Source organism: Tympanuchus pallidicinctus, unplaced genomic scaffold (genome assembly GCF_026119805.1).
Source record: "Tympanuchus pallidicinctus isolate F22 unplaced genomic scaffold, pur_lepc_1.0 scaffold2, whole genome shotgun sequence".
Lineage (NCBI taxonomy): Eukaryota > Metazoa > Chordata > Aves > Galliformes > Phasianidae > Tympanuchus > Tympanuchus pallidicinctus.
In genome coordinates this window covers 29,621,205-29,645,472 of record NW_026294721.1, presented here as the reverse complement: position 1 = coordinate 29,645,472, position 24,268 = coordinate 29,621,205, and the positions used below count along the sequence as shown (strand labels likewise).

The 24,268-nt window shown below is 39.4% G+C and overlaps 1 protein-coding gene and 1 long non-coding RNA gene across 5 annotated transcripts in view; one reads left to right on the top strand and one right to left on the bottom strand.

The window, feature by feature from the left end:
* BANK1 (B cell scaffold protein with ankyrin repeats 1) overlaps positions 1-24,268 on the top strand; it is a 123,239-nt gene that overhangs the window by 74,719 nt on the left and 24,252 nt on the right. The window lies entirely within an intron of this gene.
* Positions 13,927-24,268, bottom strand: part of LOC128079892 (uncharacterized) — a 59,394-nt gene continuing 49,052 nt past the window's right edge. The window contains exons 5-6 of the long non-coding RNA XR_008206358.1: positions 21,477-21,543; positions 13,927-20,105 (exon numbers count right to left, since the gene is read on the bottom strand). This is a non-coding gene — a long non-coding RNA (uncharacterized LOC128079892). The remainder of the gene's footprint in view (positions 20,106-21,476; positions 21,544-24,268) is intronic.

The following is a 24,268-nucleotide window of genomic DNA, read 5'->3' as shown; positions in this document are numbered from 1 at the left end:
GTCATTTTTCTTGTTTCAGAACCAAAGATAGAGGTCAAATACTTTTTATAACAATCTACTTTGAATGGGTTCTGGCTCTAAAAGACTCTTCAGTTTTCCTACTCCTCACAATGCTTGCCCTCACCTCCCTTCTTGTATTGGTTTCTGAGCTCATTGTGCATTTGTTTCAGTGCTGAACTTCATTGAAAAATGGCAAAACCTCAGGGTGCTGCTTGTTTGAATTCAGGGAACTCCTAGCCATGAAATCCATTTGCTGGTTGATCTGCTCTCCTGTGCCAAAACATAGGAAATTTATTTTCACTGGATGTGATTTTGCAACAAAATGCTAAATGAATGCAGTGCTCTATTCTACTGGAATGATACTTAATACTATTTTCTGTACTTCCGGAGAAAAATAAATTGGAAACATGCTAGCAGCAAAACGCAGCTGCATTGCCCACAGTGTTCATTAATAGTAGAGCTCACTTGCATTGTCTAGGGGTCACAGCAGGCCTTGATGTGGCAGGTATTTGATGAGACTGATATCGGAAGTTTAGACAGCACTGTGAGAAAATGAAAACATGATTGCCAACTTTCACTGAGCTCATTTACAACCTGTCAGGCATGTTTTAATTTCTTGTGTTCAAAAACCTTGATTTGATGCAGAAGGCTGTTGGTCAAATGAATGTTGCTGTGTTCTGTGATGCTTGGAACAAGACAAATAGTATCCATTTAAATGAGGTTATAGTACCTAGTTTATTGGTAGCTGTAAACATGCTTGCTCCTGCAGAATGATGAGCCTCGATTCAGCGGAGATTCTCTGTCCCAAGTTCATTGCAGTACTGCAGTACAGACTACTGAAATGTAACAACTCATGTAAAATGCATAAACTCGTGTCTAGCTGAATGCAGTGGGTTTGCAGAAGCATCTGTAACTCTGAACATGCTAAGCTGTTTTGATGGCACTTGAATATAAAAGCTTTTTGGATGATAGTGTTATTGAAAAGCTTTCCCCAGTTACGTCACGTTTGCTAATCTGTAACCATCTTAGTCTTTTCACAGATAGACAGCTGATAAGAACAAAACAAAACCTGATTTGAGTGTTTTACCTCAAAGATAACTTGAAAATTAAGAACAAAGCTTAGAGTATTAATCCATTGATTCTTATAAACGATGACATTGGAAGTGATATTTCTGCTTTATTCATTTTTAATTAGTGGAGAAAACCAGGCCTGAGGAGTTTTAATGTTTTCTAGACTTTAAAAGGTGAAGAAGCAGAAACCACTATCTTATGACAGCACAGTGCTGGGAGTACTGGTAGTAGTAGTACTGGTAGTAGTTGTAGTGTTTTTGATTGCGTTATGACTTCTTGATCTACAGTGGAATCGTTTATGACTTATCCTGTGGATAAATAGCTGAGAATCAGACAGAAAGAACTTAGGTTTAAGCCATGAGTTCTTTTCTGATTAATATGAGCAAGTGAAGTCTGTAACACAAGATTTGTAGAGGAACATTGAAATGATGATTTGAGACCTCTGAGTAATGCCAGGAGCAGTACAGAGACTTTTCTTGTTTGAAACCCTGATTTCACAAACTGCCATCAATATGCTAAGATAGAGATTCAAGGTAAGGAATGAGAGGGCAAAACAATTAAAGTAGTTGTGTTTTGTTTGTATTTCCCTATGTCACTATACTAAAATAAGAAGTGAATAAGAAGTGAAGTTTTGTGGGAGCATGTGGCATAAAGTGATGGGCTTAGTACTGCATATGACACAGTTTGCAGTATGGTGAATTTTAGTGACTGAAAACTGCCATGTTGACTAAAGTTACTCTATGGTTTTCCAACTCCTAAAAGGTTACTTTGTAATCCCAGTCCCAGTATAGTTTCTTCTGAAGAAGAATTTGTCATGTGGATAGAACTGAAAAGTGCTGTTTGCATTTTTATATTTTATTATTCAGAAACAGACAGAAGGATTCTCTGAACTTTTTTGAAGTTCAGAAGAATAAAATAGAAATTTGGTCAAGAATTTGACAGTTCTGTCAAGAAGAGATTGTAGGGGAGCTGTATTATTATTTACAGATTGATAGTTGCTAGATGCAATTTACTTACAAAAGGAACAACTTTCAGGTCAGAATATTTGTATCAGCTAGAAGGGTGATAACTTTTCTTGGAAAAGGAGATGGACACTGAAACATCTTTTAAATAATTTTTAGTCATGATAAAAACAACAAGTATAGGTAAAGTTAGATAAAGCTTCTTTATCAGTCTTGGGCCAAGACTGATGCAAACCTATCAGAGGTTTAAAGTGAATCCCTATGGTCGAAGAGAGGAGGGATTAGGATTAGGGAAGGAAAAAAGTGGAGGTTAGTAAGTAGAGGGAAACTGTATTTGGCTCAGGAAATCTCTTCATGCAGAGAAAATAAAAGGTATGTTACCATATGTCGACTGTTGGAACATTGGATGGATCACTGATTTGACCCGGTATGCTCATTATAGTTTTCTAATGGAATCAAAAGGTTTAAGGCAGTTTTTTGCCCTGGGATTCCAGATGAGTTACTAAGTAGCATTAGTGTCTAATGTGTGTGGTAGTATCTTTCTAACAGAACAGTGCATGGGGATCCCATCAGGCTGCATGGGAGCTGCAGCTGGAATTGGTATCAAACCCTATTCAGCACTGGCCATCAACTTTCTTGCTTTAGTGGAAAAGTGAGGTCAGACTCAGTGATATGCCACATTTCATGTGCTCTACTGGCAGAATTTGCTTGCGTTGTTTTAGCTTTGTAAAAGTGATCACTCTTCAAACTAGAAAGAAGAGAAAATGAGAGACAGCTGTAGATTCACAACCTCTATGTTTACAGTTTCCCATGGTTACTGTTTCTGGCTGTGTTCTTCAGGTGCTGAATCAGTTCTCTAACGGGGCTGGTTTACTGTCTTTTTTAAAATCTGTGGCTTTTCTCATTTGCATCCATACCAGAACAAGAAGTGAAAGATAACATTATAAGCAGTCAGCCTTTTGCTCAAGAAATGTTGGTACAAAGTTCCACTCACAGCATTATCTTCCTTTGAAAGACATTGTTTGTTATATTACAGCTATTGTGATTATACTTTACCATTATTTCTTCTTGTCTGCTATTTTTATTAAACTGTCAGACACAGATTAGTAGAGCCTTCTTTGGATGGAATCTTTCTATTCTTCATCTCCTTTTGCTACTTATTTTATTGTTTGTTAATTTATCATGAAACTCATTGTTTGAGATCAGAAAACTCAATTTAAGCTCACATCTTTTAGTATATTTCTTTCTTGTTGAGCTTATTTTAAAAATTATTTCCTCCTTAAGGAAATGTGCGCATATAAATCATAAGGGTGAAAGCAATTAGAATAATTGCAGAAGTTGTTGTTATCAGTAGATGATAGAAGCTCTGTGAATTTCCATTACTTCTGCAGAATTCCGTTTTGAGTCTCATTATATCAAGGTAGCAATTTGCATTTTAATGGAGAAAGCATGAAACAGGGTCCAGTAACTCTTGAATTGCTATTTAACAGAAGGACGTTGTTCAGATTGTGGAGTACTTTATTTTAAAGAGTTGGTGGCAAAGCAATATGGATGCAAGTGTACGCTTCCTGCCACCGCAGAACATTAAGGATATATGTGTGCTTGACACATGCATGTGCCTCTAAAGCTTTACTATCTTTTCAACAGTTGTTTATTTGGGTTTTTTTGCAAACCTGGAGTAGACCACTCTGTAGTGTACAAAATACCTCAGCCCATGACAGAGGTGGAAAACAGCTTCCACTTCATGTCAAAGCGGCCATAGAGGCAGCTGGAGCATTCTGGAGAATGGTACCCTGGGAGCTACAATTTCCTCTCTCCTAAGCTCAAAATGAGGGAAGAGCTTATAATTCCCATTTCTTCTTTTAACAGCCCCCAAATTCTTCCCTGTAGGTTTCAGGCGTTGATGTTTTTCTGCCCTTGTTTGGATTTTACTCTTCTTCAGATTGTAATCTTTTTTAGAGGAATGAGGCAGTTTCATTTTAGGGAAATGAGACAAACCTCATCATACACTGGCTTCAGGAGTACCGTGTTAGTGTTCCACTATTGGGCCATAGCTGGGACTGTGCTGTATAGGAGCCTCAGTTGAGCTGATTTAGATGTTTCTAAGCAGGAGGGATGCTCCTGCATATCTGCAGTATGCATATCTGTAGTTACTTTGCATTGGTTTTGAAGTTCTGGATGTTAAACAGGAGTGCAGTAATGTCTGCTTTATGTCATACTGGAGATAGTATTTGCAGTTTCTTTGAATGTTGAGAGGAAAAGTTATTTCTACTCTTGCTTCAGCTAGAATGCTGCTTTTCTTCCCGGTACATGATGTTTTCTAAAAGGGAATTCTGTGTATGTAATATAGCTTGATGTATAGACTGAATACAGTGAAAATCTGAGATCAGAAAAGAAAGTGTACAGAGCACTGAAGTGAGTTTTCTTGTTAAAATCTGTAAAAGAAGCTTCTGGAAACTAAATGTAAGACATGCACATCGACAGGGAGATTGAGTGCACCTGCTGCAAGTTTGCAGGTGACACCAAGCTGTGTCATGCAGTGGACATGTCTGAGGTGTGGAATGCCTTTGAGAAGGACTTAGTCAAGCTTGAGCGGTGGGCCCAGGAGCTATGTGCAAGGTCTGCACCTGGGTCGTGGCAAAACCCCGCTACTAACACAAGCTGGTGGATGAGAGGATGGCCCTGCTGAGATGGACAGCCCTGCTGAAATAGTCTTAGGGTGGATGGTTGATGGGAAGCTGGACATGAGCCAGCAGTGTGTCCTCCCAGCCCAGAAAGCTAACCGTATCTGGGCTGCATCAAAAGATTTGTGGCCAGCAGGGTGAGGGAGGTGATCCTGCCCCTCGACTGCGCTGGTGAGGCCTCACCTGGAGTACTGCTTCCAGATGTGGAGTCCTCAGCACAGAAGAGAGAGACCTGTTGGAGTGCACCCAGAGGAGAGCCACACAAATGATCCAAGGATGGAATACCTTCCCTGCAAGGACAAGCTGAGAGAGCTGGAGCTTTTCAGCCTGGAGAAGAGAAGGCTGTGAGGTGAACAGATAGCAGTCTTTCAGTATCTAAAAGGGAGCCGCAAGAGAGAAGCAGACAAACTCTTTTAGCAGGGTCTGTGGTGATAGGACAAAGGGAAATGACTTCAAACTAAAAGGGGAGCTTTAGGTTGGATATAAGAAAAAATATTTTACAGTGAGAGTGATGTGGAGCAACAGGTTGCCCAGAGATGTGGTGGAAGCCCTGTCCCTGGAGACCTTCAAGGCCAAGCTGGATCAGCATTAGTATTCTCAATTTAATACAAGTTTTAGACTCTCATGAGGCAGTTATCATCTTGAAATAAATTTCAAGGTACAAAATCATTATTTGAATATCTGCCCCGCAGTATGCAATACATGTTAGGAGATCTGTCACAAATATTCCACATTTCTAAGCTTTAATTATTGCTTAGAGAGCTTTCTTTTTTAGGCTTATATATTACCACTCCTTACGTTCCTGCTTTTAGGGTAAAAACTAATAACAATTGTAAGGTCCATTGCAGAACCACTGTTTTTTATTTCTTGATTTTTTTTTTTTAATGTTTTATTGAAATTTCATTATTGCTTCACAGTACTAAGTGAGGTGATTTTGGAAGTGTGGAAACACAGCTACAACAGATATAATGCAAGCAAGTGAAGTGCCCTAATATAAAAGCAATGTAAATTCAAAAAGGAATTTGTGCAATTGGTTTTGGAAAGAGAGTGGTCTTTGTTCTCAATGTAAGCTAGGTTTCATTATTTATGTCATCCTATTGCCCTTTTTCATCTGATCACCATGATGATGTCTGAGTATCTTGACTACATTTGGTAGGGAAACACATCCTGGCCTTGTGCTGAGTTCCAGTCTGGCACACAGCTCCTGCTTACGTCAGTTACAGGTGTGCAGAGCACAGTGCCTTGTGGCCCCTCCATTGTGGGCAATAGATCAGTTTGTGGGCCTGATTCTTTTCCCAGCGTAAAGACATCAGTGTCAAATATGGGACCTTTAACATGAGATTCTCTAACGGGGCAGATGCAGAAACAAACATACAGGCTGTATTTACAGAACAGGATAGACATGTTGCAGATGTCTCTTGGTCTGTGTTCCCAGGTAGGGTGTCTGGAAGGCTATGTGGTGAGAAACATGGGAAGGAAGCAGTTGTGCTTTCTGTCGATCCATTCTGTGGTCATTGGCAACAGTTTAATCAGATGATAAAAACTTTTTTCCAGCACAAAAGCTGCCTCTACAACAGCAATCTCAGAACAATTTCCTGGCTAAGCTTATTCTGTGTGCTTCCATCTATCTAACTATTTTAATTTGCTTTTGTGAATTTCTATCAGCTAGATTATTTTTTTTACTGTCTTGAAGCCAGAGTTTCCATGCTTTTGTTCTATGTCAGTAGACCCTTATCCTACAAGCATTTGTACTGTAAAATACAGAAATATAATGCTATCTAATGAAAATACGGCTGTGGGGGATGATTCACTCTTGCATTGAATGTATTCCCATTATTAAACCTTGCAAAACTACTGTGGCCCAGCTGCTTGCTAAATTCATTTGATTTTTCTGATATAAATTGACATTTGTATTTAAGGTCCTGACGTTATTTCCTCCTAAATTGTCTCCAAAATTGAGCTACCAGTGCTACAGAAGTGCCATCAAATTTCTTCTGAAGGAGTGGAAGTCTTTCCCTTAACTTATTTGGAAGCTGGGGCCAGAAGCAAGATTTATGGCAAAATCTTTATTGTACGTCTCCTACAAGTACCCTCTGTCTTTGTTTCATGAGTTATTCCATGTGCGTAGTTGGAGAAAAGGTAGCAATTTTGTGAGGAATGTGTGTTGTGAGGGTGGTATATCTGCAACATAAACTATCTTAGTGTTAATGGCCAACACTGTTCTGACTGGAAAGTAGTTGGGGAATGCAAAAACAAAGCAAGGTGGTATTTTGTATGGCATGTGTGAAATTCATGGCTGGCTGGTAGGGACATATGGAGGATTTTGAGAAGCATTATATCACATTTTATGACCACTAACAACCTGCCCAAGAACACAGACTGAGGCTGGAGCCTAGCGCTGATCAGATCTTGTACTGCAGACAGTTGTTTGTCCACAGGAATTGAGAAAGGGGGAAAGTTTTTTTCATTTTTTCTGTTTCTTGATTCTCCATTTGTGGATGCTTAGGGAGCCTAGAGTAATTCAGCTGAAGCTGGGGGAATTAGTGCGGCTTAAGACTAACAATTGAAATATATGAATTAAGCCTATAACTTCAGGTTTTGGGGGAGGTGGAAAGAGGTCAGATCTGAGGAAACTTGAGAGGTTCTGTGTAAAATTATAATGGATTTGAGTTCTGATGGAAACAATGGAACACGTTCATACGTCACTCATTCCTGGTGGACGAAAGGTTGGCCATGAGCCAGCAGTGTGCCCTTGTGGTCAAGAGGGCCAATGGCATCCTGGGATGCATTAAAAAGAGAGTGGCCAGCAGGTCGAGGGAGGTGATCCTCCCCCTCTACTCTGCCCTGGTGAGGCCTCACCTGGAGTACTGCGTCCAGTTCTGGGCTCCCTGGTACAAAAAAAAAAACAGGGATCTCTTGGAAAGAGTCCAGCGGAGGGCCACAAAGATGGTGAAGGGCCTGGAGCATCTCTGCTATGAGGAAAGGCTGAGTGAACTGGGTCTGTTTAGCCTTGAGAAAAGAAGACTGAGAGGGGACCTGATCCAGGTCTATAAATATCTACGGTGTGGGGGGCAGAATGGCGAGGCCGGACTCTTTTCAGTGGTGAGTGGAGACAGGACAAGGGGAAACGGCCGGAAACTGCAGCATAGGAAGTTCTGCACAAATGTGCGCAAGAACTTCTTTACAGTGAGGTGACGGAGCACTGGAACAGGCTGCCCAGGGAGGTGGTGGAGTCTCCTTCTCTGGAGATGTTCAAGACCTGCCTGGATGCCTACCTGTGCGACCTGCTATAGGGAACCTGCTTTGGCAGGGGGGTTGGACTCGATGATCTCTGGAGGTCCCTTCCAACCCCTACAGTTCTGTGATTCTGTGATCACCTAGCAGCACAGTGTTAGTATGTTCCAGGTAGATTTCTGTACTTCACTGCAGCAAAGAGCTGCCATATTAGCACCATGTAAAACAAAACCTAATATTTCAAACGTATTCTCCGTCTTTGTCAGGCGCTATTAGAATGCTTTTTCTTCAGGTTTTATGCATTATGGGACTTCTCATGTGTACTGGGAACTAAGTTTGCATCAAGCCACGCACCCCACTGGAAAGTGGTTCGTGGTTTATTTCTTTGCAGCCTCTATGCCTGTATTATTATAGAATGACCTGGAGAGAAGAGGGAGAGTTTTTGCAGTGCCAGAAAGTGAAAATGAGAGGTCACTTAGTACAATTAAATGTATTTATTTAAATAGTGAGATATTTTTACAGAAAGTTGGCTATTGCCCCGGACAGATCATTTTTGAGTCTGAAACACACAGCAATAGTAACTAGGCAACGGATCAGCTGGTGGCACTTGAATCACTTCAGGGTGATGGAACAGTCCCCCAGGTGAAGGGGTTAGCACTCATGGGAAGTTGTAGTAACCAGTCTCTACCCAGCTAGAGCACTAGAGAAAGGAACAGAGATCTGAGAAAAGTGAAACCAAGCAGTATAAGTGTTGTAGAACACCAAAGCAGAGATGAGGTTATTCAGCAAGCAGGATGTAATCCAGGCCATATAGCACCTTGTGGAAATAGTGTCTGACTTGTATACTTCTCTTAGTGGGAAGTTACCCCCTTGCCTGTGCACCGCTGTGCATTTCCCTTGATCTTTTCATTCCTGTTGTTTCCAGGTGTTTTACAAGAGTCATTGTTTCCCAGATACTCTCAATTGCTTTTTCTTTGTGAACCTCACAGAAGAGATGAAAGACTTGTCCTCAGATGGGTCTGCTAAGTGTTGCAGAGTGGAGGCAAATTGTGCTGCTCCACTGATTTTTAAGAAATTGCTGCATTTGTGAAGAACTGCTTGTATTCTAACAACTATTCACCTTCAGCCACAAATCGTAAGTGATTTCATAAATTGTGCGTACATACAAAACCCTCTTTCATGTGAAGAACATTAACTTATTTTCTGGATTTGTGTTAGGAGAGTCATCTCTTTTGCCTAAAGAGGAGTCAAAGATGACAATACTTCATGCTTTAATAATTTTACATCTGGAAAGTCTTTCCATGTAGGCCAACTGTTCTGTTCAAGTGGCAGTGTTGTGTGAATAAAGGTACAGTGATCAAGTATAAAACCATCATTTCAAATCTCTCTCTGCTTAACTTCCTTGATGGATGTAAGCACACTGCTTTTCAGCAAGAATGAAGATTTGTTTCCATTTCTGTTCAAACACTTCCGTATCTTTCTACAACAGTTATTCTGATCTCAAAGTGATAGCATTTTGCATTCAAGAAATTGTAGTTAAAAAGAAAATGGCATGGGATTTCAAAATGCGAGGTTTTCCCTGTTTCTTTACAAATGCAAAGTTAAAAGCAATCTTGACAAGGTGTTTTTTTGTTTGGTTGGTTTTGTTTTGTTTTTGTTTTTGCTTTTAAGTGCATATGTATGGATTACCTGTACTTAAATTTTGTGGTATGTTCACTTTTTTGAAAATGCTTTTGAAGTATTGAGTTCTGCACTGAAACACTGAATGGTTCATAACTATGACATGTGTACTACTGTAAATAGAAGACAATTAGGCTGCTAGATTCATTTGTCTTGCAATTCTGTGAAAGCCTGTTTGTATATATAGTATGGGAAGATTTGGGGGTGACTCGGGTTTTCCACTAGATGTACTGATTTAGATGAACTGCTGCAATTACATTGTTTTAGAACACACAGCATGTTATTTCAGAGTATGTCTTAAAAAGAACAGTTTTATAAACTATGATACTTGTGCTCATGTGGATTAATTTGACAGAAAGCCACAATGGAAAACATAATGCATTCCTGCACTGTTTTTAGCTGCTTTGTGAAACAAAAGGTGTATAAATGTAATTTCTTTGACCAGTTTTTCTGTACTGGCTGCCAAGGACACTGTCTGAAAATCTAGTCTGGTGACTGATCTTCTGGTAAATTGTTTAGATGGGAGACCTGCAAAGTATTAAACATGAGAAGAGAGAGCTTGTTCCATAGATTTTCTCTTTGTTGATCTTAATAAGTTTCTCTTCGTTACTTGTTTGAGTTTTAATCTGCTGCATGCAAAGTTTGGGCTTGAAGTTCGCATGGCAAAGAACCTGGCTGGTAGCTTGGGTTGCATGCTCCTGCATCGAGGATTCAAGGTCAAGTTCTGTAAGCTGGCTGGAGGTGCAGGATTCTCTGAAGGAGCTCTTTCTGTGCTTGTACTTCAGGATTTTTCAAAGCTCTATTTTGCATGGATTTAGATTTGTTTTTCTTTCGTAGTAAAACCTATGTGAAGGCTGAACATTTTTTTTCTCTAAACTGGAGTAGTTGCAGTCTTTTGTTATATGTGGCAATCAGATGTTTAAACCGCCAACAGAAAAAGAAATCTAGATGTCTTGAGTGGTTAAACAGACAAACGTACTGCGAAACAGAAGTGAAATACAAAAATGTGTGTGGAAGCTGTTCCTGAACCTAAATTGGGATGAACAGTAGTGGTCACTGTTTCACCATGTGGACATGGGCTGCAATGAAAAACATAACATTTCTTTGAAAGATTCTCTTCAAGTAGCCTTTCTTTCCCCTAAAAAAAATAAAAATCTGTTGTGTCAACTTTATAACTCCTTTGATCTGCTATGATATAAAAGCATCTGTAAGTACTTTAGTACTTTAGGTTGGTACTTCAAGTACTAAGCCTGCCTTCCCTTAGAAACAGCAATGGTTTGTCACAGAAATAAGGTTATCATTCATCTTTTAAGATTTTGAGTCAATAAATACACTGAGTTTCTACACTGGAAGACTGCTGAAGTATGAAACCTCAGTTCAGTCTCTTGTGTTTGATCAGTTGATATTACAGGGGAAGTTTGGTAGTCTGTGTTCATCTGTTCTTACTGTCTTCCCTTAAGCTTTTTATTGCCTCTTCTCTGCTCACTCACTTGAAAGACAAATCTAGGGCACAGAGGACCCCATAGTTTTCAGAACCGCGTAGTTGAACTTCATGGGAAAGAGGTATGGTTCTTTCATTACTTCTTTCTACTTTATCCTTGTATGGAGAAGGAAAATGATGTGAGGTCTGCATCCTCTCAGCTAAGACTCCAGTTTCATGATTTGCTTTCTGGCAGCACGTCGGGTTATCAGTCTCAGACAGATCTTAGGAAGAAGATCAAAAGCAAGAAAAAATGCTTGTGTTTCAGTTATTTTATCCTTCCTTCCTGATGTGCCAAACCACCATCATCATTAGTGAAATGTTTTTAGTGAAGTGTCAAAAATTTACTCATCTGCTTTTTTGCTGGAAAATGTAGGTACTGCTCATATTCCATCAGTATTTTCATCATGTCAGTTACACAAGGCGCTTCCATGACTGCAGAATCTGCTGTGTTCAAGGGAAGCCATCCCATCTGAATCACAGGTGAAGAAATAATGAAATCAGTTGGAGTCGTCTTAGTACTCGTGAACTGTTCTTCATTTATTAAACTTGAGCTCCTAAATATGAACACAGTAGTCTGTAACCACATGGGTAGGAGACACTGACAACAAGTAACCCACAGGACACTGAACTGCAGGCACAGCCAAGTGGTGAAGCTGTATGTGTATCTGCCATACTCAGTAAGACCCATGATCAGATGGTATCTCTTCCTGTGCAAGTTTTTAGTGATTTAGCTATAGTGTTCCACAATGTAGTAAGTTGATGAATTCATGTCTTGAACCCCAATATCCTTGTTGGTCTTCCAAATCTTTAGCTCTTTTATCAGTCTACCCTATCTACCTAGATTCTGAGGCTAGAAATTGTGCAGAATGCTAAGAGTTGGAGTGTTTGAATATTTTTAATATTGGTCATGTATCTCTCTTGCCCCAGGTATGCTTAGGACGTTTTTTGGTATTTTGGGGTTCTACAGCACTCAACAGCACAATGGTTTGTCTGGTAGTTATGGGGAGATTAACTCTTCAAGTACAGTAGGCAGGAATGGAAGTACCCATTTGTAATACAATTAGGTTATGTTCTTCATCATCTTCACACCACAATTTCTCTGCAATAGCATTGTCTTTTCTTAATGATGTCTTCTAAAGCTTTTGAGTTTAAAAATGTATTTAATTTTAAGGTTTCCTTTTTCATCCATTCCTGTTTCATCAGCAGAGTTCTATCTTTCAATGATCCACAGTTGCCTGATGTGACAATAAATTTCCTCTCTTCAGTATTAGTGATTATTTGAAAATAGCTTCCAACCTCCACTTCTAAACTTTTTCAGCATGTGCTGCTATGTGAAGTTGCATATATTTTGATTTTCTTCAGTGAAACATGAATAGCAAGAGCAGCCCATCAAAGAAATTGTGCCAGAGCTTATACGCTTATTAGGTTTTCATAAAAGGGGAACTCGCACTGTGACAGAGAAACAAGAAGACTAGGCAAAGACATTCAGCAGTCCAATGAAAAACGATACCAGAGTACTGTGGGGAAAGTCAATACAGTACCATCTCTACCTTGCTTAGTTATTGTTGCCTGCCAGGATTGCCACGTCTAATAGGAGGCCTCTTCTGATGACTGACCTTGGTGGCTGTGGTAGAGTCCATTTGCCAGGAACTTGTAGAGCAGTTTTTATAGGTGCATTTTATAGACCTCTGGGTTCAAAAATTCTTCCTGCCTTTCTAGATGTGTTTTCACACGCACACACGCTTTAGAGTTTCATGTAAAGTATTAATACCCAAGAGTGTTATCCTGCAGGCACGTGGTGCAGCTGCTACAAGATGACTGGAGGAGGCTTCGGGGAAAAAAATAACACAGGATTCCTGATCAACTGTTGCTATTTCTCTCCTCTTTCTTCTCTGCTGCTGAGGACCTTCCAGCTCCTCAGCTCTTGTAAAGATACCGAGCCTTTACACTCTGGTGTTCAGAAGGAAGAGAAAAAATGGAAAGGAGGTGGGAAATATTTAATTTTAAAAAACAAATGAACAAACTCACAACTGTATCTGCTGTTAGGAAAAAACAAAATTCCCTTAAAAAAAACAACTAATGTGATAAGGTAGAACCCACTTGCTCTTAGCTGCAATATCCTTATTTGCTCATACTGCTCTTCTGTCATATACTGTTGTATTATTGATGGTAGTGGCTGCAAGGTGTCTGGGAAAGAGATGGGAGTGGAAAAAACAATCCACTAATGTACTGCATCCCAGGTTCATTAGCATGTTTTACTCTAATGCAGCAGGTATATCTGCCAAATGAAAAATTTGGCCCACTGCTCTGAATTAAAAGCTGAGTAACTTAGCTTCTGCATCCTGACTGTGAATTAGAAAAATGTAAGTGACAGCAAAGTTAATTGCAGCAGTCTTAACACTACTGCTATTAAGTAAGAACACGGTGCTGTAGAAAGCCATGTGCTGAGCAACAGATACAAGCTGCTTTCTCTTTTTTCTCTCACTTCCTAGGCTCCGTCCTCCTCTGCTTTTATTTTGTTCTTTACTCCTTTCTGGTCTTAAGAACTGAAAGTGCTCATTGAAAATGTTATGTTTGAAATCCATATTCATATCAAGTTCTAATTTAGTAACAGCTGCCTTTAAAATGACTGTCAAAAACATCTTTTGTGAGCTGTGCTTGCTAAGCATTTTCTAGTACTGATGTCATTAGCATAAAAGAAGGCTGATTATCCATTTGATTGGTTCCCTGCCAAATGAAAAAGTAGTATTAGATTTTTTTATAGAAATTATATGTATCTGTATCTTAGTTATAATTTGTCTTTACTTCTCAAAGCAGAACAGGCCTCAATGCACATCATGCCATAAAAGGTAAATTTTATAACTTTTAGCAGGTAGCCAATTGCTCCCTTCTAGGAGCATTTGATTTATTTCAGCCATCAGTCAGAGGCTGCGTTTATTTCACAATCATGTGGAACAGTCCTGTGTGTTTAACCTTTCTTCAGCAATGGCAGATCTTATGGTATATAGCAGATAATTCAACATTAGGCTGTTCAACCCTTATTTGCTCATACAAAATTCAGAGGGCAAGCAATAATGCATGTAACAGGTGTATTTAAATACTAATGGATTTTATATGAAAAGTAGCATTACAGTTGTTGGCAGTCAGGAACAAGAGAAACAGCGCATCACTTCATATATTCCAAGAGGTCATGAGAGTCTAACTACAACTGGCCCCTGGTCACATCGCTCAGCTCTGTGAGGAGGATCAAAGTGGCTGCACACTGGTTTGTGGCTGTTCATACAGCAGAGACAACTAGATGCATTCCTTAAGATATGGGAGCAGAGGGAAACAACCACAAGACCAGGACAAACTGACCTACTTCTTTCAGTCCTGTTGTTGGTGAACTCATGTATTGTATTGTGTAACTTTTGTTCTAACATCAGGAGTTTCTCTCTCTAGAAGCGTTTAAGTGAAGCAGTGTTACTCCTGCTTCTCACTGCAAATCAGTGAAATTTGTTTTGTTGTCAGTGTCATCTTTAAGAAAAAAAAAAAAAAGCCATGAAGATGAACTTCATATTGCTTGCATACTTGTGCAAAACTGACCTGAGATAGACTGGATTTTTTGCCTCTTTTGGCTTAAAACTTGCTTATAGAGTTCATAATTATGATCTGTGTTTTACAAAAAGAGGAGATAAAGTGTGCAGCAGAGCCTGTTTCTTGTTTAGCTCTTAATTGCTTTGACTACAGTCATTGTCCTTCAGTTTATATGTGATGTACCTGAGCTAAAACAATTAACCAGAGTCACCAGCAACAATTTTCTAATATTTGAATCTGAAAGCCAAAACGTGCACCAAGTTGTAATCTATACTGAGTTAAGCAAACTAAGAGAGGACCTTGGTTGGCCTTTGAAAACAAAGTTCTCCTGAGGCTAATAATATACCTGATTGACTAGAGGTCTAATTTGCATGATATGTGTTTTGAAGGGAGAACTGTGTTTTACTTTATTTCCTGTCTTTGTTTCCCATGAAGTGTCTAATTTTAGCACATGCTGTACCCGTATTTTTGCCATGGAAGAAATGCTTTGGTAGATAATTTTTGCTGGTGTGTATACACAACCTAAAGACAGCAGCCTTTTAATTGATGCAGTTGAGTGCAGTCCAGATAATAACTGCTATTTCAACTAGTCTTCTCATCCTCTTTTAGCTACTGTTTGGGAATGTAAAGGTGATTTTTTTTATAACCTGAATATAAATGCCTGTATCTGAAAACTATTGATAGCACATGTCTCTGGAACTTATTCTAGAAATACCATGGCATTTCACAGATGTAGGCTCTTTATCCCACTCCTCTTAAATTCAGTTCTAAAAATAATGTTGGCTAGACAGAGCAAAACTCCTGCTGGTTTCTATGAAAGAAGAAAGATTTCCAGGAACACAGCAGGATCAAGAGGAAAGAGCTAAATCTCAGAAGCCATCAGAGAGCTTAGAATATCCTGTTACTTGAATGCAGAACACAAGCTGTACTGTGACTTTATCAGCCTCCAAAATGTAATTCTTTTGATATAAAGTACATAATCTGCTTAACATTGTAGAGCAACACTGTGTCTATATTTAGAATACAAAACAGGGTATGGGGAATAATTTACTGTTGCTGTAGAGCTAGATAAATCATAGATGTTCTGATAGTAGCATAGGCACGACTGCATTTGACTCCAGTGAATAAGATGCTTTTAAAAAATCTTGAGCACAGGGTTTTGAAATGCAACATCTTGAAGTACTGTATGCTCTTCTCCATCAAACTGTGTTCATCCTCATTGTATTGGAAGGGGGTTGGAAGACTCACGGGCTGTATGCTTGTTTATTTGCACAAAGCCTTCCCTGTCCTTGTCCTTGCCTTCCAAATAGTCACTGGTCCAAAAACTTACAAAACGTAAGATATTTCCTCTTCCTTTTTAAGCATAAGCTCTTCAGTTGTGCCAACATTAACTTTTCTGCAAGTCTTCTCTTTCACTGTCTGGTTTCCATCTCAGATACCATTGTTTAGCTACTGTACCCCTGAAGAATTTTGCAGCCCTTATTGATATTACAGTCATGTAAAAAATAATTATGCTTTACAAAGCCAACATTCTCATATTTTCATATTATAGTTGAATAAGAGAATCAAAGAGCTCTTCGGAGCTAAAGACCATTTTCTTCCTTTGCAGATAAAATTTTTGTGCGTGTGCAAACTAGATGAATGCAGGAATAAATAGGTATAAGTTCTAAAACTCTTCTGTTACTCTGTGTTAGTCAGGCACTGCAGCTGACTCTTTTTAGCTGAGCAAATAGAGCATTTTTTTGTTCCATCACAGGTGTGAGTTGGGGAGGTGTGAGAGGCCCAGATGAAGCCATGCCAGGGTTGCGTTCAGCTGGACAGCAGCTTCTGGAGAACTGTCACGAGCTGACAGAAGGAAGTATTCGTTGCGTGGTGGTTGCTACTGATACTGACATAGCCTGAAAAGCTTTAGAAATAAAGGTTATGCCACATATGTCCCTTTTTAGAGGGTTATACTTGTCTGATATGGTGGGTTGACTGTAGTCAGCAGCTAAGTGCCCACACAGCCACTCACTCACACACCTCTGCCCTGCCTGTAGTGGGATGAGAGAGAGCAGGAGGAGCAAATGCGAGAAAACTCATAGATCAAAATTCATACAGCTTAGTAGGTAAAGGAAAGAGGGGAAAAAAAATACAAGCAAAGCAAAGGAAGTCGTTCACCACCTCCCACAGGCAGTCTGAAGCCCAGCCTGTCTCCAAACAGCATCCACCTTGTAAGCTAGAAAGCCCACCCTCTTCTTCCTCCCCCCATTTTTATTGGTGAGCATAGCATTAACTAAATCAAATCTAAAACGCAGCACCATACTATGAAAAGAGTTAACTCCATCCTAGCCAGGTCCAATGCATTCATACTTACACAAAATATTCACATTCCTGGGGGGAATCCTTATAGAAAGGGTTCTTTTTCTCACAGCCTACACAATCCATTGTACTTAATGAGCCTTCCACCTACTCTCTGCTACCCCATAGTCTGTTAAGGGAGCAGTAATTTAGTAACTACTCTAAAAGTTCAAACAGAATAATTGTCATCAAGTGAAAGAGAAGCTCTCTGGAGAATGGTTATTATTTTTCCCAGAAAAATAATTAAGAAAAGCAGGAAAAAAATGTATTCTGCTAGATTGAAAAATTAACTTGTTGGTGAGATGGGAGTGCTTTTGTGGAGCTTGCATTGATTACACAGCCTGTCAAATGGTAGTGGATATTTTGTTCAGTAGAATCAGTACTCTATGAGATTTGAAAGTCTTTCAGAGAGTCGTGTGGGTGTGTGAAAAGTGAAGGAACAAGAATTGTTGTTAAAGGAGAAATGAGCTAAAATGAGTCTGAGGAGAAATTTTATTTTTGAATGCTCAGAAGAAAAATCCCTTGGTATTCAGTAGTTTGAGAACAACAGAATGCTTAGGAAAGAGAAAGTGGGCACAAGTTCTTCCAGTGGAGAATGCAGTGATCTGGTTGAAAAAAAGCATTTTTGTATAAAGCAGTAAATGAAGTTTAGTGATTAAAATTCCCCCCCTCCTCCCCCCCCCCCCGCACACTTTTTCCTTTCTGCAGTAATGTTTTTCTTTCAAATCTGTGCTCTTTTGAAGGCTCTGTAAAAATAAATGGACATTTGAAACACAGAAAGATATGCAGTTACTGACACACACACTGCACTTTTACTTAGCCTGGTGGTGTTGTTTATTGGCTGCTCCTCCATGGTGATGAAATGGTTCAAAGGCAGATTTTTTTTTGTTTTGTTTTGTTTTTTATTTTTTATTTTTCCTCCAGAAATTCAGTTTCAGAAGTTTCAGAAAGATTGATAGACAGGCATACGGGTAAAGTGTGAAGTTAGATGAAATAAAGATGCAAATAAGGATCAACTCAGGAATGTTAGCTGGCTGGTACATGGTGCATGGTACATGGTAAATCTGCTTGTGATAAACTTATAGGCAGACATGCAAATGAAATTGTTTAGTACAAGAGTCCAAAAGACTATTACACAAGATTGCGATAGATTACTTCAAATGATGCAGTTCTTTTGCTCGTGTTAAAACAGCTGAACCAAAAGTTGGGTATCCATTGATGTTTCAGTTTTGTTTTCCTAATAGGCTGCAGATCGTCTGAGTCATACATGTACTTCAAATTGATCCCAAAATCATTACATTTTGGCAGTGGAGTGTTTCATATCTCATTTCTTTTATTCCGTATAATTGTGCATCTTTGATAGTTATGTGCCTTAATATGCCTCGAGCACATTGGCACGAGGTTCTAACACTTCATTATCTTCTAGTATTGGAGAAGATAAGGCAGCTGTTGGAACTTCTGGCAAAGTGTATGCAGAAGGAATTTTACTAATTGCTGTAAATATAACAATATTATTTTTACTGTCATTCTGTTGTCATAATTTCTTACCTACTTAATTTAGTATAGGGTTGGGTTTTTTTCATTTTTTAAGAAGAGTTTTGTCAGCAGTTAAGTATGGTGGTCTGTAAGATTGTGGTAATCTTGATGTGAACTGAGTAAAGCAGGAAACTGGCCAGTGAAACTGAAATCCATAGGCATAAATAAATTATACACATGCATGTCTTAAAAAGAGAAATCTGTGCTCAGGGAAAGATGGTTCTGCAGTCTTAAGCAACAGGAAAATGCCTTCAAAAGAAAATTGTACTGCTGAGGATAAGGGTCATATTTAAGAGGTGTCAACACTGCTGCATTCTCTGTGTTGTCCTGAGCACAGCCTCAGATGTGCCTCTGCACCGTGCTGCTCTTACACACCAGGGCCTGCCTGCTCCTGCATCCCTGGTGAAATGGAGAAGGGAGCCCAGGGCCTCCCTGTGCACAGCAACCCCGAGTGCATCAGGGATGGCTCAGCCTCACTCCTTGGGTTCATCGCTGCTGAGCAGCTTGTTCCAGCAGTTGGAGAGCTAGCAGGAGAAAGCAACCTTCTTGGCTGCCAGGATAATGTGTGCTGTTCTTTCTCTAAGACGAATCTTGCTGAGGTCAGAAGGTTGAGTTCAAGTGTTTCAAGGGCTGGATCCAGCCCCAGCCTTCTCAGCCCACGCTGCTGTAAAACCACGTTCTGTTTCAGAATTTCATGGCAGAACATGTGCAGCAGAATTGCTCTCCACCCCCTCTCTTCCCACCTGCCCAGCAGAACTAGTGCTTTGAAACCAGATTATTCCCAAGTGGATTTTTTCTTTTTTATCTTTGTGACTGTACTGAATTAGTTTCACCAAGCTTATGCTTTAGAGAAATCTGCATTTTCTCATCATCTGGATTTTTTTGCAAGCTTGAGTTATCAAGCAAGGCAATAGAGTAGTGCAAGTGTTTAACATTAATGAAGATAATGAACAGCAGCGTTGGTTCTGTCCTGATGCATGCAATCATTTATGAAGCTGGCTTCTTCAGTCTTTTCTCCAGGTGCTCATACAGGGCCCTGAGAGAAAGAAGCAATAAATACTTAAAACACTCCCAGTGCTTTGATGAATATTTAACATTGTAGAATGTGTAGATAATATGCAAACTTGAGAGTCAGAAAATTTTGATAATCAGAGTGTTGGTCACTAGGTTGTAGCTCAGGGGTATAGATAGAAATGAATGAAAGTGTTTTCCCAACTGTCTGCCTATGTTTCAGAAAGTACTGAGGGTGCAAATGAAAAAGATCTGCTAGAGCATATCTGGTTCTCTTCTCTCTCTTTGCATTCCGGAAAGCTGTGACAGACCCAGTGATAGAGGGCATTGTCTTGGCTGGACTATGCTGAGAGTGAGACAGCAGGAAGAATAGCTGTGAAGATGGCTGCCCAATGGCAATGTGGTTATGGTACTTTCTACTTCACTTGCTGCTGGGGACTACGCTGGTGGGTCTGAGGTGTGCTATGAGAACATCGCCCAGGCCTGGGGAAATGTCCAGCTGCTGTGTTTCTTTCCAGCTTTTCCATCCTAAAAGCAAGAATATGGCTCTGAAAACAAGTCTGTTAAGTCCATGACAGAGAAATGGAGGAAATACCCAACTGAAGAAAGCGATTTCTTCTCTCTTGAGGTTCTGAGAGGAGTTAGCCAATTTCCATCCTTTTTACTCCTCTTTCACTTCCAGTCAGAGAATGCAGTAGCCATGATGGTGGTTTGCTAAAAGATGCACACAATTCCCACCTCTGCAGTTTCTGACTGAGAGATCTGTATCTGCGTCATCTGGAAATGCATTGAAGTCCTCTATTTAATAGCCTTCAGAGCACAGGTGATGCCTCCTATGGAAATAAATAACCTCTCAAGTATGTCACCTAATACCTGATAGCAGAGGAAAGCAATGTTTTTATTGTTGCTGCTGAATTTTGCAGCAGCTGGCACAGAATTGGCCATGTTATGCACATAGGCCAGAAGGACAGCCCTGTCTCCAAGAAGGGCTCTCCATGCTGATCTTGGTGTTGTGCTCTTTCTGGAAGATAAATTTGTTGTCTTTATCAACAGTACTTGTCCATCAGAAACTACTGTGAAATGCTCCGAAAAGTTAGCCTTAAAATTATAATTCCACTAGGACTTAGTTGGAACCCAATCCTCCTTCTGCAGATTTTAGTCCTTTCTAAACGAAATGTGATGTGTCACCCATCCAAAAACAGCTAACATTAAAATGCAGAGTTGGCTGTGTAGAAGACACTTGGAAGCAACGTAGGGGTGAGAAATATATTATGACTGTGCTTTAACATTAGATAAAAAAGTAAACTGAGTTTTCAAATAAACCCCTTACAGTCAAAACCAACAAATGATTCAGTAACGAAACAAAACTGATAGGATCATTTACGAAAATATAGTTGTGCTCCTGATATCAGAAAAACCAACATAGGACACAGAATGTGAGCACTCATGAAAGTTAACTTTGTGGGAAGACCTGCTGGGCTTTTCCTATGATCCTAGTTTTCTGTGGATACCATTTTTGAAGAGATCAATGAGGTTTCCATTCAGGTCAGAAAGTCACTGGAAAAGGTGGTGAAATTATTTAACAGCTCTCTTAATTAGGAAAATAGATTCTCTGCAACTTATTTATATAAGATATTCCACCTCGCAGCATAGAGGCGTAGAGTAGATGAAAATCATTCCTTTCTATGGGAGTAGAGAACTTCACATGATCATACTAGAATTTGTTTTTCTCAAAAATAGAGACTTAGGTTGCTTATGCTATCTTCCTTTTCCAGAATTGCAAATACTCATCAGTAGTGATTGGTATGCGTTAACAAACTGGAAAGGCACAAGTTTATCTGCAATTTCATTTAGAGAAACAAAGCCAAAGGGAAATGGGAAAAAATGCTTCTTGTTTACCAGCAGTGCATAGTCTTGCTCAGAGGTCCAGGTCACAGAGAGGTTCTGATACACTTGCTGAGCATCCCTGGGGACAAGCAAAGTGGAAAAGCAGACTGTTAGTGTCTCAGACTGTATGCTGCAGAGACTGTCAGACCAGAGGACTAAGTGAGCAGCTAACTTGTGGGGCTACCAAGAAACAGGATTTAGCTGTAGTGAGGACTTTTTAAAATACTAACTTGGAAATGAATACAGCAGGAGGCATTATCCAGCATATTTTTAAATGCTTTAAGATTTTGATAATTTAAGGGAGAGAAATAGTTACAGGATTCTTTTCTCTAAATCCAAGCAGAAAATACTCATTGAGGATGTCCAGGCAGAAGATAAAATTCATGAGAATGGTCTAGGATATGTTTGTATATACAAAGTTCTTAAGATGAGAATGTGAAATAATAGCAGTAGATTTTGAAGGAGTGCGAATTTGCTTTTTCATGTAGGAAAGATTTGTAGGAAAGAAGTGTAGCAAGAGATCAATTCAAATAGGAGAATGAAGTCTGAAGAAAGTAAAAACTATCAGGTAACAGAGGGCAAACTCAGAAGTGTAGCAGAGACACTAAAAGGTCATTACAAGAAAACTTAGGTGCAAGATGAAATGCAGCTAGCAAGAATCACAAATAATATGAAATGTTTGCATAAGGCTATTTTTTAACAATTCATTGTCAAAATGGAAAGGCATATTGATTAGAGTTGCATAAGGGATTGTCCTTTTTTCCTCTACTGTTCAGTATTCCATTAGCAATTTAGATAATGGGAAGATTTTTCAAATTCCTCCCAACTCCACAGTCCAAAGAGGTGATTTATGGCTGGCCATACTCTTATCCAATTCCGTGAAGATTTGAAGTGTTCCAAGCTCACATTTACTTCCAGGTTTACTCGAGTCAGTAGTGAAGAATAAAAATGCAACTGCAAACAGGCCCACATCCCCTTGGTTTTCATTAATAGTGATGTTTAGAGAAAATAGAGACTGCTACTTTAGGATGCCTGAAAGGCATTCATGTACCCACATGTATAGCAGCAGGTCATTTTAAAAGCACTGCTCTACTTGCATCTGTGCTTTGCGTTCCCTTACAACCTCTCCAGCAAGCTCATATGGATTGTGACAGTTGCTACCACTGTCTGGCAACTTATGATAATGGCTTTCCAAAAGAAATAACTGAAGTAAATCCGTTCAGGCTTTGCATAAGAGGGACAGCTTTCGAGCTGTTCAAAAACTTGGCCTTTGTTCTGATGGTCTTTACCTCAACACAAGACTTAATCAAGACAGTTAAAATATGTAACTGAAAGAAAGCTAAATACTTTTTAATTTTAATCTCAGGACTTAAAATATCATTGGTCTGTCAGAGCACTTTTAATATTCCTGTTGCATCTTGAAGTAAATTTTACTTTCCTGACTCTCACTTTTGTGCTTTTTAGTGGTCCTTCATTAGCGGATCCGTACTTTTCCATAATACTGGTTTCTTTTAAAGCAAGCTCTTCCTCCTGATGTTTGCTTGACACTCTTAAGAAATCCTAGTGTACACCAAAGAGCTATTTTCAGTAGGACAGTCTCAAAAAGCTTCAAAATTCAAGTCTGTATGCATATTGTATACCACACCCTAAATTCTACGGTAGGAACATCATGCTGGCTGAGCTATTACATTCAAAGTCTGTGACAAAGCATATATAACACTCCAGTCCTGAAAGAAATGTGGTCATCTAGGGTCCTGTGGAAGCATTTGCAAGTTCAGCTGTGGCATTACTCTGATTCAGCTGTGTAACTTCCTGTCCTGAAACAAGGAAGGACAGAAGGACACTCACTGCCTTTGGTCTTGCTGCCCCATTTGCAGTTGCACAGCGTTTCTGGGCACTGTGTTGCAGGAGGTTTCTGATTAATTCATACCTTATACATAATCATTATACATTAAGTCTTGTGAGTCTAGTTAAAGAATCTCCATTTATTCGTCTTCTCTGTATCTCCTTTAGGAAGTGTGATAAGTGTCTAAACTTCTGATTGTCATCCTGAATTCTCTAAGATTCAGCATAATCAGAGAAGCCACTAAGCTGGCCTTCAATCCTCCAAAACATTCAGATTTAAAATACACATATTAAGTATATCTATTCTGTTGGTTTTCTGTGAGTTACTGGGTTCCTTTCAGAGAAATATGTATGCTGAATAAGAAAACAAGGAAGTAGCAATTGTTTTCTCTACTTACCAGAGGTGGTTACCAAAATTAACAAGGTTTATTTTTATGGCTCCATTCTCTGTTTCCCTTTTGACCTCGTTCTACTATATATATATATATGTATATATATAGTACATGATATATATATATATCACGTTAACAAAGATGAACACCTTGAAAGAATTTGTCTGAAACAGTCCTCTACTGTAATAGTGGGAGAGATTACATCTAGAGCTCTGCTTGCTTGATTTCTCCTGCAAGGATCATCTGTGTCACAGAAGAAGTACAGCAGAAGACCTGTTTTCTTCCCAGTTGAACAGTTACATTTAAGCACATACAGCTAACTTCAGGACACTTCGACATATCCTGTTTCTGTGAAAGATAGGGGAACCAGCTAAATAACGGGGAAGCTCAAGTAGAATGGAGCTCTCTATTTGGGCACAAAAGACAAAGATGAGTTTTGTATTGCTGGGAGCAGACATAACTTAGTGAAGACCTAGGCAATATTCTCAGACGAGAGGAAAAAAAAAAGCAAGCAAAGGGAGGCACCTGATGCATTGTCTAATGGATGCATTTCTGCAGGACTGGCAT